This window comes from Hydra viridissima, unplaced genomic scaffold, assembly GCF_058129835.1.
Source record: "Hydra viridissima isolate aposymbiotic clone 2 unplaced genomic scaffold, HvirCarnegie_v1 scaffold_8, whole genome shotgun sequence".
Lineage (NCBI taxonomy): Eukaryota > Metazoa > Cnidaria > Hydrozoa > Anthoathecata > Hydridae > Hydra > Hydra viridissima.
The window spans coordinates 4,107,988-4,124,147 of record NW_028324307.1 but is presented as its reverse complement, the minus strand read 5'-3'; the positions used below and the strand labels follow the sequence as shown (position 1 = coordinate 4,124,147).

Genomic DNA, 16,160 nt, shown 5'->3' with positions numbered 1-16,160 from the left:
ACAGCGGACCTGAATCCCTGAAAGTTTCTGCATGCAAAAATAAACATATGTAAAAAATATATAATTTAGTTCAATAGTATTATATTATAATGATTTTAAAAAAATATGTAAAAAATTAAATAAATATATAGTAATTAATTTACTTACTATTTAGTTTTTTTACAAAAAATGTTGTTGTGTTAAATGACACATTTTCCACATTATATATGGACAAGCTTGTTGAATCAAGAGGATCCGTAAAAAATGCTGCTTACGCTGAAACTCTTGGCAGACGACAAAAGCATTAGTCTCTGAGCAGATTAAATCAATAAATATTTTTTTGACTAAAATAGCTTTATCATTAACAACATAGCAATTGTCAGCAGTTGTAAGAGAAACTAGAAACTGTGGTCCAAAATATTGCTTGTATTGAATGTAGTGACGTAATGGCAATGGTAGGGACCTAGCATGTGTTTTTGTCGAAATTTAGACGGTATACTGGTACACAATTTTGATTGTTGCAAATGACCTTCCAAAATCCGTCGCACAATTTGTGAGCAAGGTGATTTAGATCGAGGAACTAACTTTTTTAGTCTTCCCAAATAGCTCTCGAAAGGAAAACAAGAAACATTATCTAACACGCCAAATTGCCTAGCATCATCTGGTAAGTGTATCAACGAATGTATATTGTAAACACACTGATCTTTTCCAAACAAGAAGCAAAAATTATATAAAAAATACTTTTATAAGTTTTCTACATAAACAAAGTAGTGGTTGTTACACATTGATGGAGTCATAAGAATGCGAATAGCTACAGAGAGACACAAAAACTTGGAATATACAGAATCAGAAAGAACACCTTTTAAAACAACAGGGCCAGTATATAACAAAAACTGTCTTAGTTCTGCAGCTTTCTATTGCTTGAACTCTAAAAGAGATCGAGGCCTTCGTGAAAACTCTCTAGGAATGTAAGCTCCTAGAATTGAAAGTTTTTCAGATAAAGCATCAATTGTTGATCTTGATAACTTATGTTCAGATCTTCCATAGACTAATTGATTAATATAGGGTAGAGAGGGGGAATGCCGACACCTTAATACAATTTTATTTTTATAATTTTTTCTAGGTTAGTTACGATTTTGGTAAAAGTACCTAAAGATTTGTCCTAATTTTCTGCATCAAATTAATATGTAATGTTTAAAAATTATTTACATTACAAATGTTACATGAACGCTTTTCGTAATTTAAGCACAGTGTTGGTATTTCCCCAGCTACTGGGGTAGTTGCGACACCACTTTGGGGTAATACCGACATTAGTAATTAATAAGACAATTACTTTACCAAACATGTTTTATTGTTGCATAGAGTAAATAAACGTAGTATATAATTGATAATAACAAAGTAAGATTGGTTAACTCTTGAGATACAAAAAAAACCTTTTTGTATCTCAAAGAGTTAACCTGAGTAGGGCAAAAGTCACAAATATAGTTTTCAGGGGAATCATAACCGCTACAATCTGCATGCGCCCATTTTCCACAATAGGCACAACGATACCAGAGTTCAGTTTTTTTTCCATATTCACCACAAAGTAGACACATCTCAGTGTCCTTTGAAATCAATCCCGTCGTCAAGCTCGTCAACATCAGATGGTTTAGTTTCATCAATATCTTCCTCAAAAGTTGATTCTTCAAAAGAAATTTGTCTACGACACTTCTTTGTTGTTTTTCTTTTAACTGAGGACTTTTTTTTAGGATGGGTGTTCATTTTAGTTTTCACAACTTTTCCAACATTGCTAGACCAATTCTTCAAGAGTTTAAGTTTGACTTTATGTATCACCTTAGGGTTGTCCAGAAGTTTTTCTTGTCAAGGCTTGGTTTTTACATCTTTGATTTTTTTTTTCTTTTTAGCTTCTTCCAAAACTGCTTTCATAAGGGTTCCTGTCATGATTATGGAGTGTTGCTCTCTGTTATTGCGATCATCTTTATTATCTGTTGACAAAGATAGAAGGGGTGACAATTATTCCAGAGTTTCTATCAAGCATGTTGGGGTTTGGGAGGGATTTGGAACAGGTTTTAGAACTGTGTTCTGCTTTAAAGAACCAGCTTCTGGATTAGCATAAATCCCTGTTAAGTTCAAGCAAGCAGTTTTCTTACGCACAACCTTCTGATGTCCTGAATACTATCGAGTTTCAGTAGCCGATTCATTGGTGGTTTCTGGGTGCTTAGCGGCAGACAGATTGATATCTTGAATAGATTCCATGTTGGGTGGTTCATCAACATTTTCGTGGTTGATTATGACTGGTTGTTGAATCGTGTTCTCGCGGATAAAATCCACATCACTAAATTTCTGTGGCTTGTAAGGGAAAATACCGGATGCAGCGAATCCTGAAACCCCTTTCTCCATTGTTGTGACATTCATGTATGCTTCGTTAAAGATGGAATAACGCCAACACACCACCACGGGGCATTACCGACACCTGTCGGCATTGCCCCGTGGTGGTGTGTCGGCGTTACCCCTGTGGAAGAAGATGGCCGAAACCTAACCCTACAAACTTCTGCTAGCTCCAAATCCTAAAACTGCTATGCGAAAATGTTGGTTTTAATATGTATTTTCTAGCTAAGTGGTTTTTTAGCAATACTAACAATTAGAATCTTACCTCAGTTCATCCAGGAGTCAGTTTTAACATGGAAAACTTCAAAAACTAGTTATTCATTTATAGCAAAACAAGCAGTAGGCGTACTCGCATAAAACTCACTGGACGTTAGTTTTAGTGTTGTCCGCCAGGTAGCAGCACTATGCAACAGCGCAGTACTCACAAAATACAACTACAGAGCAGGGTGTCGGATTTGCCTCGTGTGTCGGCATTTCCCCGGTGTACCCTACCTACGAACTGTTCCTAAAAATACTGAGTGCATGCTATCAATTGGAAAACCACAAACTAAACCAATATTTAATTCCTCAATAGGTGATATATGTGTACCATCATGATGATTTTTATCTCTTTTATTTTTTAAAATGATGTCTGATCTCAGAGGTGCGGCTATATTGGGTATAACAACTTTGCCATACCATTCACGTGTTTGAAAGCAGCGTTCACATAAGCTATATGCATTATTTGGTTTAATGCACTTTACAAATGCTCTTGCAGGTGTATCACAAATAAATTCTCCAACTTTAATAAATAATGCTTCCAGTTGCCACACAAACAAAACCTGTTCGTTCTAATATTTTTATTTCAGCAACAAAGTCTTTTAAATAATCCTGTAATGAATTATGCTTGGTTTTACCAAAATATAGCTAGGTGTTCTATCTTGGTAATCACCAAATTCACCATTATGACTAAAATCAATAAATTTACTATCTGCATCATATAAGCATTTTTCAGTTTGTGCTGCAATATCATTGCAGCTTATATGCTTATTGTCAAGAGGCATAACTTTATTATTATTTGGATAACAGTGTTCATTTTTATGAATATCATTATCACTCCAGCTACAAATTTCAGAATAATCATCGACTTTGTTACCAATTTCATTAATACACACAGAATTGTTCTGAGAACTAGCTTCAGAAAATGTTCTATTAACAAGAGCATTTATTTTTCTCCTTTTTGTAGAAAATGAATATAAATTATCACTCATTTTGAAAATAAAGAAAAGCAGAACTATTACAAACTAAAGTAATTTAGATTAATAAACAAAATTTAAATTTAAAGTAAATTAGTAATATAATACTGTAATAGTTATGTAGACTATATACAGTTACGGAAGAAAGTATCCGGACAAACTATTTTTAGGTATAATTCTATATTAAATGAAGGAAACCTCATACTGCTATACATATTTTTGTAGCTCTCGACAAGCTCTATATAAGTGTACCATTAAACATTTACTACACTATGCAGATGTCTCTTTTAGTAAGAAAAACTAAAATGAATCTGGAAAAACGTATCTGGACCAAAGTTTTTTTTTCTATTTTGTAACTTATTTCTTTAACATTTAGTCCATCCTCTTTTATTAGTTAATACTTCGTCAATTCTCTTAGGCGTCGACTCAACCAGGCTTGTTATAACTATTGAATTCCAGCATTTTCTGAGTGCTTTCTCGATATCGTCTTTTTTCGTCAATATGAGCTTACCAATTTCTTCCTTGACTACTTTCCATAGGTTTTCTATGGGATTCAAGTCTGCACTTTGTGCTGGTCAATCTTACACCTCGATATTTTTGCCTTGGAGCTAGGATTTTGTATTTCTTGTCGTATGTTTTAAATAACAATCTTGCTGGAATAAGAGTTCTCCATCGAATAACTCTAGAGCAGATGGTAGCATATGATTTGAAAGTATTCTAAAATACTTAGGGAAGTCAATGTATCCTCTATAACATGAATACACCCCAAACCATTACAATTGAAGCATCCCCAGGCCATGACATACTTGTCATGCTTTATTGTCTGTTTAACATGCTTTTGTTGCATTATTTCACCTGGTTTTCTCCATGTCCAACGTCTACCATCTGAAACATTAAGGCATACTTTCGTTCTGTCCGACCATAACACCTTCTTCGAATCATCAACGGTTCAGTTTTGATAGTTCTTTGCAAACGCAAACCTCTTTGCAAAATGTCGTTTTTTAAGTAACGGTTTTTTGGCAAGTGCTCATGTAAATCATACTCATGCTGCCTATTTCTAACAGTTCGAGGAATTATATTGACAAACTCGAGTTCTCTAAGTTAATTCGCAATATCTATTGCATTTGGTCTCACAGATTCTCAACCAAAGTGAGGATTTTTCGATCAATTTTTGGAGTTGTTTTTCGTTTTCGTCCAGATCTTGGCAAACTTTTGAGTACTCCATGCTTTTTAATTCTCCCCAGAGTATCTTGAACCGTTTATTTCTCGAACCGTTTTGCCTTCTTTTGAGAGCACTTCAATCTCTTTTCCAGCAACTTCTGTAAATTCTTTACTTTTCACCATGGTAACGGTTGTCAATGGATTCTAAGTGTTTAAGAAATAGAAATTATGATTTTTATCATTTTTACTGATATTATCCTTAGCTACCAGGATGCCTATAAGATCTTACATCATGAACTTTATTGAAAATCTTGACCAAAAGTTTGCAGAAAGTAACTGTCCGGATGCTTTTTTCCACAGTCATTTTAGTTTTTCTTACCAAAAGAGACATCTACCAAGTATAGTAAATGTTTGATGGTACACTTAGATAGAGCTTGTCGAGAGCTACAAAAATATATATAACAGTATGAGGTTTCCTTCATTTAATATAGAACTAAACCTAAAAATAGTTTGTCCGGATACTTTTTTTCGTAATTGTATAAGACCATAAATTGTAACGCGGTAGTGCTGTAGTGGTAGAGCGCTTGCCTTGCAAGTGTGAGGTTTGGAGTTTAACTTTCACATCTTCTCTGGAAGTACCGTACTCAACTAAATTTCTATGCAAAGCAGTCTTCTTCCTCAAGGTTTTTGTTTAGATTAAAGATGGGGTACAAGACAATTATTAAAAAAGAAAGCAGCCCCCTCAATTGCAGTGGGCCTTGGGCAGGTGAATAATAGAAAATATATATAAAGTTAATAAAATTTTAATAAAAAAATGATAAATACCAACAATTACTAATAGCCTATAGTTCTTATATTACATCAAGTTCTTATATATTTCCAGGGTTAAGAAGTAATCTTTAATCTGACAAAAATATAACTGTTTTAAACAGTTGTATTTTTGGCACTTTAAATATATAACTGTTTTAAGCAGTTATATTTTTTGGAGATTAAAGGTTGCTTCTTAACCCTCCTTAACCCCTTAAACTTTAGGAGAGCTTGTGTTTAATGTGTTTAAAGTGATATATAGTTAAAAGGCGGTTCTGGCGCATTGACCCTTCCCATACTTAAGGATGCATAAAAAATGGTGAACACTTCATATCATGTTCTTGGACAAAACCAATACTTAAGAGTCGTCTTTAAAAATCAAGAAGAAGTATAAAAATAATCATGTTATTTCTATACCAGTTCTTCAAGATGCCTGTTCTTCGCTTGGTTTATTGCCTTGTTTTGTAATGTCCGATAGCCAAGGTGTGAATTCCGTCTTCTAAGATGAATCTTTTGTCGTCGTTAGCGCTGAGTGCGACTTTGTTGATCTCTTCGGTGTAGACATCGTGATGACGTGATCGGAAGACGTTCATGGTGGTGAGTTTTTCTTGTTTAGTCATTAAGCAGTCACCACAAGGTATTGATAACTTCTTGAAAGTCAAGACCTTCATTCAATTTTTTCAAGACGTAAAGACACAAATGGCCACAATAAGAAGTGTTACCAAATTGCACTCTTTCACTGTTATAATAAACCGGGCTTTTCAAGTAGTCGACCAGCTCAACAAGAGGAGGCTGAGCATAAGAGTCGAAGCTGTATTTTTTGTCAGCGTCTTTATACCAGCACACCCAATGAAACCCACCAGTGCTTGAATCTCCTGTGTTGACAATTCCACATTCTTTTTTCATTGTCTTTTTTGATAAATCATCCCTCACAAAAACACCTCGAAAGTTTTTCAATTTTAACTGTTTAGCAGCCTTTATCAATTGAAAGTTAGTTAAAGCTTCATTAAGTAAAACAATTCCTTCTACGTCAATCCATTGAAAGTCGATCATTTTTTTAATTTCTTAAAAAGTTTATCCGAATTTTTTAACAAGCGATTTTCATAGAATAGCACCTAAAAAGGTATGCTATGAAAGGGTGAGTTAGGACCGAGTAATAATCCAGCTCCAACAGATTGATAACCTTTTCCAGTTTTAATGAAGAGTCCATCACCGTGAACATTTTTAGTCCATGGGGTGATAAACAATCCTTCTCCACCTACAGTTTTTATCTTCATTTCTTTTCCATTTTTGCTCAGGTAAAAAAGACCTCGCCCAGCGATTCCATCCACCATGGCAGAACCGGCAGAGGCTCCAACACCTGAAAGCAGACCAGTAGCTAGAGCTGGAACTACCTTTGTGGCAAGAGTGCTACCTATCATACCTAATAACGGTAAAAGAGCTCCGATGAAACCTCCTTCAACTTTAGAGTTGTGTGCAAGTTGTCTTTTACTCAATTTAAGAGTGACTCCTTTACCAGTTTCATACGCTTTTTTAATTTTGTTCAATTGCACATTAGTGATAGCGAGAACATGTTCACCGTTCAGGTCTTGATGAGAAAGTTTAATGCTAGTATCGGTTTTGTCTTGAATGGCTTTTCTAATTTTATCAGATTGGCTCTGCGAGATATTAATTTTGATATTTTGATAATTGCTCATTTTTATGTATTAAAAAATTATTTATTTCACTTCTCGAATATGGTATCGTATTGTAATATCCTCTCCACGAAAATCAACCAAATCTCCATTCTGATCAATGATGCGAGTAACCATTGTTGAAATTTCAAACAGTTTAACAGGAAGATAAATCAAATGCATTGGTCTCTCGATGATTTTATAGCCAGGACTAACATTTGGATAAAAGGAGTAAATGCAATTTAATTGGGTTCCATTAATATAGGATGATCCGATAACGTTGTTAACGATTCTGATGGTGTTAATGCTTGAAATTCTAACGATATGATCCGACTCGTATTCGGAATTGGAATTTAATTTTCTTTTAGTAAACCCTAAAACTGAAGAGATGCTGTTCTCCACGTTAAAGTCAATCAAATAATTCAAACCAAGTTTAATGGTTGATTTTAAGGTATTAAGATTGATTCCAATTTGAAGGTTGTTTGGAGAGTAATTAATTTTATTTGCAATAATATAACTTCCACGTTGAGCTGTTTTTATTGTGTTTAAAATAGACTTTTGCAAATACTCATTTATGTCTTTAATGTCATAGCTTCCTGATGGGATGATAATGTTCTCCCAATGAGCTCCATTGTTCATGCTGTATTTGAAAGAATTGTTTTTACTGCTTACATTTGGAATGCTGTTGTAAGTCTCAAGACCGAGAAAAGCCATTTCATAACTTTTTCCTTCGTCAAAAACGATTTTATCCAAAAATTCAGTGGTGATAACACTTGATTTTCCATCTACATCGATGATTATACCTGACATTTTTTAAATAAGAATTATTTTTTAAATTGTTTTAGAAAAATAAAAAATCGTCAAATCCGCTTCGGTACTTTCCCTCGTTCTTTTTAGAAGAGAGATCGATGACTGCAAATCCGTGAGGTTCATTCCAGCAATGATTGTAAAAGGCTTTAAACTCTTCTATTTTCATATCGCTTGAAACATGATCTTGATAAATGTGATTAACGCTTTTTTGGTCCTGTTTAAAGAGACAAATAAAGTTAGCATTTTCTCGGATGGTATGTCTTGGAATCTCGAAATAGTTTTGAGCGAGGTAAAAGCAGTCAACGTATGTAATATTTTTCGCACTTGTTTTGATTGGTCAATTGCAAATCATCAAAGATCATTAAATTGTTTTTGGATGAATCAAGATCTTCTGGTTCTGGTACATCATCAGCCGTTTCAAAGAATTGACACTCCATATCATCATTGTCGGAATATTTTTTTGAAATTTCCTCAATAACATCTTCAGGGTTTAAATTCAATTTTTCCATTTCGTCTTGTACATCATCCGTTAACAAATCAACAATATCCTTTTCAGGAAGTTTATTTTCGAAGGATCTTTTGAGTATTTTGTATTCAGGTTGAAATAGTGATTTGCCAAAGACTTGTAAGCGGTTGTAATCTAGCCACCCAGGTCTTAAAAGTAAATTTAAGAGCAACGTTGTTTTTCCGCAACCGGACTTTCCAACGATGATTCCTCGTATACTTCTTGGTAAAAGCGCGCTGTTGTTTCTTTTGGTTTTCCCAATTTTACACGACAAATTCATCACTTCCATTTTTTATATGTTAAAAGTTTTTATATATGTTAAAATGTACTGCGTTAAGTGTAGAAGAGAGACTGAAAACATTCACTTGAAAAACGAGATCACAAAAAACAACAGACATATGTTGAAAGGAATATGCGACTCTTGTGGGATAACCAAATGCAAGTTTGTTTCATCACATACGCTCAAAGGATCATCTTCAGAAACAAAAGGATTTGGTGTGAGTGATTTGAAATGGACGGATCAGCTTGCAGAGGAGCTTCATAAACCGGTGATTCATCATTTTAAAAGAAGAAAAGTGTTTGTGAATGACATTGATGATATATGGGCTGCTGATTTGGTTGACATGCAATCGTTTTCAAAATTCAACAACGGTGTAAAATATTTGCTCATGGTGATCGACGTGTTTTCAAAGTATGGATGGATTGTTCCGTTAAAAAGCAAAACAGGTCTTGAAGTGGCTGAAGCGTTGAAAAAGATTTTCACAGAAAGAAAATGCATTAAATTGTGGGTGGATAAAGGAAAAGAGTTTTACAACAGACATGTGAGAGCGTTGGGTGTTCAAGTGCATTCTACTGAAAACGAGGAAAAAAGTTCTGTTGTCGAGCGATGGAATAGAACAATGAAAGAGAAAATGTTTAAATATTTTTCAGCTAACAACACCAATAAATACATTGACGTATTGGATTAGATGGTGAAAAATTACAACAACACAAAGCACTCTTCTATCAAAATGACACCAGTTGAAGCCAGCGATGAAAAGAATAAAGGTAGGGTATGGTGGAATCTGTATGGAAAGGATCAAACATTACCAGCAAAACCAAAATTCTTAATGGGTGATCATGTGCGGATTGCAAAAAAGAAGTCTCATTTTGAAAAGGGGTATACACCTAGATGGACTGAAGAGGTTTTTACCGTGTTGAAAGTTCAGTATACGAATCCGCCTACGTATAAAATCTCTGACGCTAACGGTGAAGAAATTCAAGGCACCTTTTACGAGCAGGAGATGCAAAAGACATATCAAGACATATTCAGAATTGAAAAAATCATTCGCAAAACCAAGAGCAAGTCGTTAGTCAAATGGTTGGGATATCCAGACTCGTTTAATTCATGGGTAGATAATAATGAATTGTTAAGTTTGCAAAAATGATCTAAAAATTTATTTTTAATATGTAAAATGCATGCTCCTCACAAGTTTTTTAGAAATGTTACCTCAGCAGAAGTCCACAGTTTGGATTTGCAATTAAAAATTTTGGAAGAGAGGGTTAGAGAGTTGGAGGAAAGAAGACCAAACAACATTATTGTGTCTACGAAAACTTTAGATCATCCACCTTATTTCAACGTTAACGAACAATATGAGATTTTTGCCCAGAAAGACATTAAATTTGCTGCTCTCTCACATACAATGATAGCTTAATCCATTAGGCTGAATTTGGAGAAAGGTGTTGCAGTGATAACATTAATGAATAAAATTACTGATCAATTGAATTATAGAAAAAACGAAGTTATTATTTCAGAGTCTGTAGATGATGTTATTATGGACGTGAATAGTAACAGCAAACAGGACGTGATTGTTAAAAAAGGAGAAAAACTTTGTAAGATTAGTTACATTGATTTAAAATAGTTTTTTTCTTAATAAAAATGGAAATATTGAATGAAAAACTTTATCCAGTTCTTCCATCAGCTCCTATAGAAGAAGGAGGGCATGTTTACCGTCTTCAGAAAATAAGCGAAATTCAGAAAGAGATAGAGAGTGAAAAAGCAAAGCGAGTTCATCTAAGCAAAAAGTACCATCGCGTGTTTAGGATCATTTCTAATGTGGATAATACAATGCTAGCCTTATGCATTGCTTTAGGTGCGACTGGAATTGGGCTTTTGTCAACCATTATTGCTAGTCCTGCAGCGATTGCGTGTGAAGGTGTGGCTATTGGCATGGGTTTTTTATCCATTGTCGGAGGGCAAGTGAATAAAAAGATGGCATTGAAAGCGGAGAAGCATGAAAAGATCAAAGTGTTGGCTGAGTCGAAATTGAATACGATTAGCGAGCACATTTCCAAAGCGTTGATGGATGGAAAAATAAACGATTCAGAGTTTCAATTGATTCTTGATGAGCTCCAAAAATTTAAATCCTTGATGGAGGAAATACGAACCAAAACCAAAAAGGGAATAGATGAAGTTACTAAAGAAAACTTGATCCAAAAAGGTCGAGAAGATGCGATTCAAACGTTCAATAACATGTTTAAGAAAGGATCAACGTAGTCGTAAAACCAATTTATGTTTTTTTCCACGTATTTTAAAAAGATGTTTTTCTTTAAAATACAAGACCTGAATAAAAGGGATGAAATTGTGAAAGAAATTAATGATAGACGAAAGAGGATTTATCAGAACAGCATCAACGACAACATTTCAGATACGAATTTTCAAGCTGATGTGAGCAAGCTATTCAAGCCGATCATCGAGAGCAATGAAAAGATGATCAAAAGCCTGTCAGTCGATCAAAAAAAGAAAAGACCTTTCGAAGTGAACAAAGTTGGAGATAAAATGTATATTGGAAAAATGGAGGTTGAAATAGATGGAAATGATATCATTGTTGGTGATGAAAGGTATGAAGGAACAAAAGGTCTTTGGGAACTGATGACTGAATTAACATTACCAAAGAGCTATACCGATGAAGATTTGCAAAATTATGAAAAAATTTTAATGGATAGTGATGCTATAAGATCTGATTCGCAACCGCATAAACCGAAATCATCAAGAAGACCAAAGTATCAGCAACTTATTGCTCCTATTTGGGAAAAAATGATGCGTATTGAAAAAGGTAAAAAAGGTCGCGGTGTCATTATTCTTCCAAGCGATCCTAATGCGTTGGTGGAAAAGCTTGAATTGAGTATTGCTGCATGGCATGCTGGGAATAAAGAGTCAAGAAATGTGGCTGTTGCTATTTGCGATGAGCTGTTGAGACAAGGAGAGATTAATAAAGAGGAATATAAATCGTTAATGAGGACTATTGATAAAATTATTTAAAAAACTGTTTTTATTTAAAAAATGCTCATTGTGAACAAAAGAAGATATGTGAAAAAGAACGTTGTTGGTGGAGGTGGTATTGTGGACATGATTAAAAATTTCATAAAAAGAGCAGCTGCGTCAAGTGTGTCAAAAGCAACAGTGAATTTGCTTAAAAATGCTGCAACAAGTAAAATTGGACAAGAAGCGATTACAGCTGCAAAATCTGCTGGGACAGAGTTAGCCCTTTCAGCTATCTCCGCTGCTAAAGACGTGGCTATTGATAAAGGTAAAAAGACCATTGAGAAATCAAAGACTGGTTCATCTATTCAAATTAACAAAATGTCTAAAAAGAACGCGATTCGAATTCAAGACCTGGTGAAAATGGGACAGGGTATGAAAATAGCATGAAGATAGCATTCTGTTGCGATGGCTTGTTATAAACTTGTGATAAGAGACATTTAAATGAATTAAATAATTTTTTTATGATATAAAAAAATGATAAGTACTGAGCGATTAAGAGTTACTGAGAACCCAGAGTATGATATTGGTATTGAAAAAGTTGATTTTTTTGAGTATCTTCCAACCAATCTCGATTTAAATTCTTCAGGCACGATTACTTTTGAGATTGACTGTCAATCGATTCAAACAGTACCATCAGAGGCTTACATTCTTATTGAAGGAGTGTTGAAAAAGAGCGATGGAACATTTTACGATGCTAAAGACAACATTGCACTGGTGAACAACGCTTTGATGTATTTGTTTAATGATGTGACTTATGACTTGTCGGGAGAGCAAGTGGAAAGAGTGATGTATCCAGGTCCAGCCACCACCATACTTGGATTGATGAAATATCCTTATGGATTTCAGTTTGCTGATGGATTAAAGCAAATGTGGTATATGGATACGTCAAATCTTGTTGGAAATTCAGGATTCAATGTTAGACAAGACCACTTGTTTGCAGACACTACATCCGTTGGAGCTTTTTCGTTTAAAATTCCGTTGAAGCACATTTTTGGATTTTGCGAAACCTATGACAAAGTTGTTTATGGGTTTAGACATACCATCACTTTTACAAAGAAAGAATGTGATGATGCGATTTATAGAGCGGAGAGCGTTAGTGCAGGAATGATCAACCTTAAAAAATTCAGACTTTATATGCCTCGCGTTGAATTGGATATTTCGAAAAAGACTAATTTCATGAATTTAATGGCTCAAAAAATTCCCATTCAAGTGGCTTATAAATCAAACAAATGTGAAAGACAGCTTATTCCAGCCGGTCAAACAGAATTTACCTGGTCGCTTGGAAGAGTCACGGACAAAAGCATTCCAAGATTTATCTTGTTCGGACTTCAGACAAACAGAAATTCCAGTCAAACAGTTAATCCGTCACTATTCGACCATTGTGATGTTAGCAATTTTTACGTGACTGTTAATGGAATAAAGTATCCAAATTACAATTACGACTTGAATTTTGGAGAAAAGAGAGTGGTTATGGCTTATTCAGATGCGTTCTCTTTTGATGAAAAATATTACGGCACAAATGAACTTGTTTGTCAATCTGGGTTAAGCTTGCTTGAATATATAAAATTATATCCGTTGTTCTTTGTGGATATCAGCAAGCAAAAAGAGTGGCGTCGGAAACAGCTGAATTAGTGGTAAACCTTAAATTTCGAACTTCAACTATTGCAAATACAGTTATTTTTGCAGTGGTGATCTCTGACAAACTGCTTAAATTTGTTTCAGACGGAACCAACATGACTGCTGTTTATTAGTTTTTAATCTGAATAAAAAATGGATAGCAAAACGTTAAAAGAATTGCGTGAATTAGGTAAAAGCCATGCGATAAAGGGTTACTCGGAAATTAAAAAGGATGAGCTTGTGAAAGCAATAAAAAACACAAGACCAGTCATTAGTAAACATTCTAAAGAATCATGATTTTTGAATTGACTTAAAAAAAATCTTGTTATAATAAAATGAGATATACAACATCGTATTTGAAAAATTTGTTGAATGAAAACGGCGTTAGTAAAACAGCAGATGATTTAATAACGTTGATGATGCTTGCGGTTGAAAATAATTTGATCAGTAAAGATGAGATTTTAGAAAGAGCAAAAGAAAAAAAAGTAAAGCCTCCTCCAAAAGAAAAAAAACCTGTTGATCCAAAATGGGAATGGCTTAGTTTAGTTAAGAAAAAACCCATCACTGTGAGAATAACCAACATTGAAACGGGTGAGGTGGTAGAATACAAGTCTCTTTACAAAGCGATGGCAGGGACTGGACGTGGATGGAGATATTTAGAGCGTCGAGATGGAAAGGTGGATGATGGAATCAAGATTGAATTTTTAAATTCTGAAAAGCTTGAAAAACGTAAAAAGCAGCAAAATTGATTTTTTAACTTTTAACATGTTAAAAAATTGACTTAAATAAAATTCTTGGCATAAATAAAAAGATGGAAAGCATGCAAAAGGATGATCTTTTAAATGCCCTTGATGATAGCTTTGAGTCAACTTCTGATACGGCTAAATCAAAAAGTTTGCTTAAATTTCTAAAAAACGTAAGAAAACTTCCAAAGGAACATCGAATCATTTTCAAAGAAATGGTTAAAGTAGCACCTTTTGAAGAAGTAATCAGAAATATAAAAGAAGACATTTATCTGCGTAATAAATTCCTGATCGGAACAAATTGGAAACTAAATGCTAGCGGACGTAATAATTGTCGTAAAATCACTGAACATATTAGAGAGATTAAAAATATGTATTCACGTCTTTCCAAATAATTTTTTAATTCTTTTCGCGGGGAATTAAAAAACGGTAAAAACTTTTCGAAGAAGAAAATATGCTGAAAGTGTGCCAAGATTTAAAAAAATTGAATTGACTTAAAGAAAAATCTTAGTATAATAAAAATGAGTATCTATTCTTCAAAACCGGAATTAATTGCTAAAGAGCAAAAACTTGAATGCATCGAAAAAAATTTTCTTTCCATTAATAAAATGGGTGATAAAACTGATGCTAAAAAGCAAAAAGCAAAAACTACCGCTAAAGAGCGAAAAATTGAAAGTGGTATAAAGAAAAATCTTTCCGTAATAAAAATGGAAAGTAAAACTGTGAAAGATCGAAAAGTATCAATGGCATCATTAAGAAGGTATGCTAAAGAAAGAGCTATAAAAGACTATACCAGAATGACCAAGGAAGAGCTTGTTGAGGCAATAAAAAACACAAGACCTATCATTGGGTATGGTCCTGCTCCTTGTAGACGAACGACTGAGGTAAGATCGTTGCCTGTTAATAAAATACCTACCGTGGTTAGGTTTGTTCAACCAGCTGTAAAAGTTTCTGTAAAACCGACAAAAGTAAGGTTTGCTGTTGGTTCTGAAAGACCTGTGCCTGCTCTAAGACCAAGGTCTAGCGACTTGATTTCATTCGAACCTTCTGCTCTCTTGCAAAATCGGGTGGCAAGAGATGAACCCTCTATTCTTAACACACCGGTTATCGATTCAACAAACGTTATTACACCTAGACCGGTTCCAGCACCAAGACCTGGTTTATTTTCAAGTCTGACGGCAGCTGCAAAAAGTGTGACGTCATATGTTGCAAATAAGTTTAATGATATTAAAGAATGGATAGATCCTTACGTTCCTGAAGTAGTCAAGAAGAAGGTAAGCGAATCAGTGAAACAAATCGATGAAAAGATACAGTCTATCAAATCACTTGTATTAAGAACAGTTTATAAACCTCTCGCGCCAAAACCATTTACAGTAAAGTTTAAAATGGCTGAACATTCTGCAGAGCGTGCTGCTAGACTATTTTCTTACACACCTTCTTCTCGATACCAAGACATTGTTCCTTTTTTAAACTTGGTGAGAGAATCTGCTATTCAAACCATAGCAGGAGAAAGAAACACAAAGGTAAGAATTGTTTCAATCTGTGAAATGACTCGCGTAAGCATCTTAACAGGTGAAGAGACTACTCAGATGGCTCACTTTTCATCCAACTTGAAAATTATATTGGAGGGTACAGATGTAAGAACGGTTGTGAGTCAAATGGAAGAAAAAATCTTGGAGCGAAGCGCTAATTACAACAAAATGGGATCCAATTGCGTCTTGTCGAAGATTTTAAGAATGGATATCAGATTTATTGATTATGAACCTTTCAAGGGTTCTTCCTACATGGAGCTGTCTAAAGAGCTAAAAGACAAAAAGGCGATCATCAACATGGTAAACAAGGACAACCAATGCTTTAAATGGTCTGTCACCAGGGCGCTGAATCTTAAAAATAGAGACAATGAAAGAATTGACAATGATCTTATTTTAAAATCAGAAG

The 16,160-nt window shown here is 34.4% G+C and overlaps 1 pseudogene; it reads right to left on the bottom strand.

Annotated features, from left to right (window-relative positions):
- Window positions 1-139: 139 nt before the first annotated feature.
- Window positions 140-3,617, bottom strand: LOC149884625 (uncharacterized; annotated as a pseudogene).
- Between the last annotated feature and the right edge of the window lie 12,543 nt (window positions 3,618-16,160).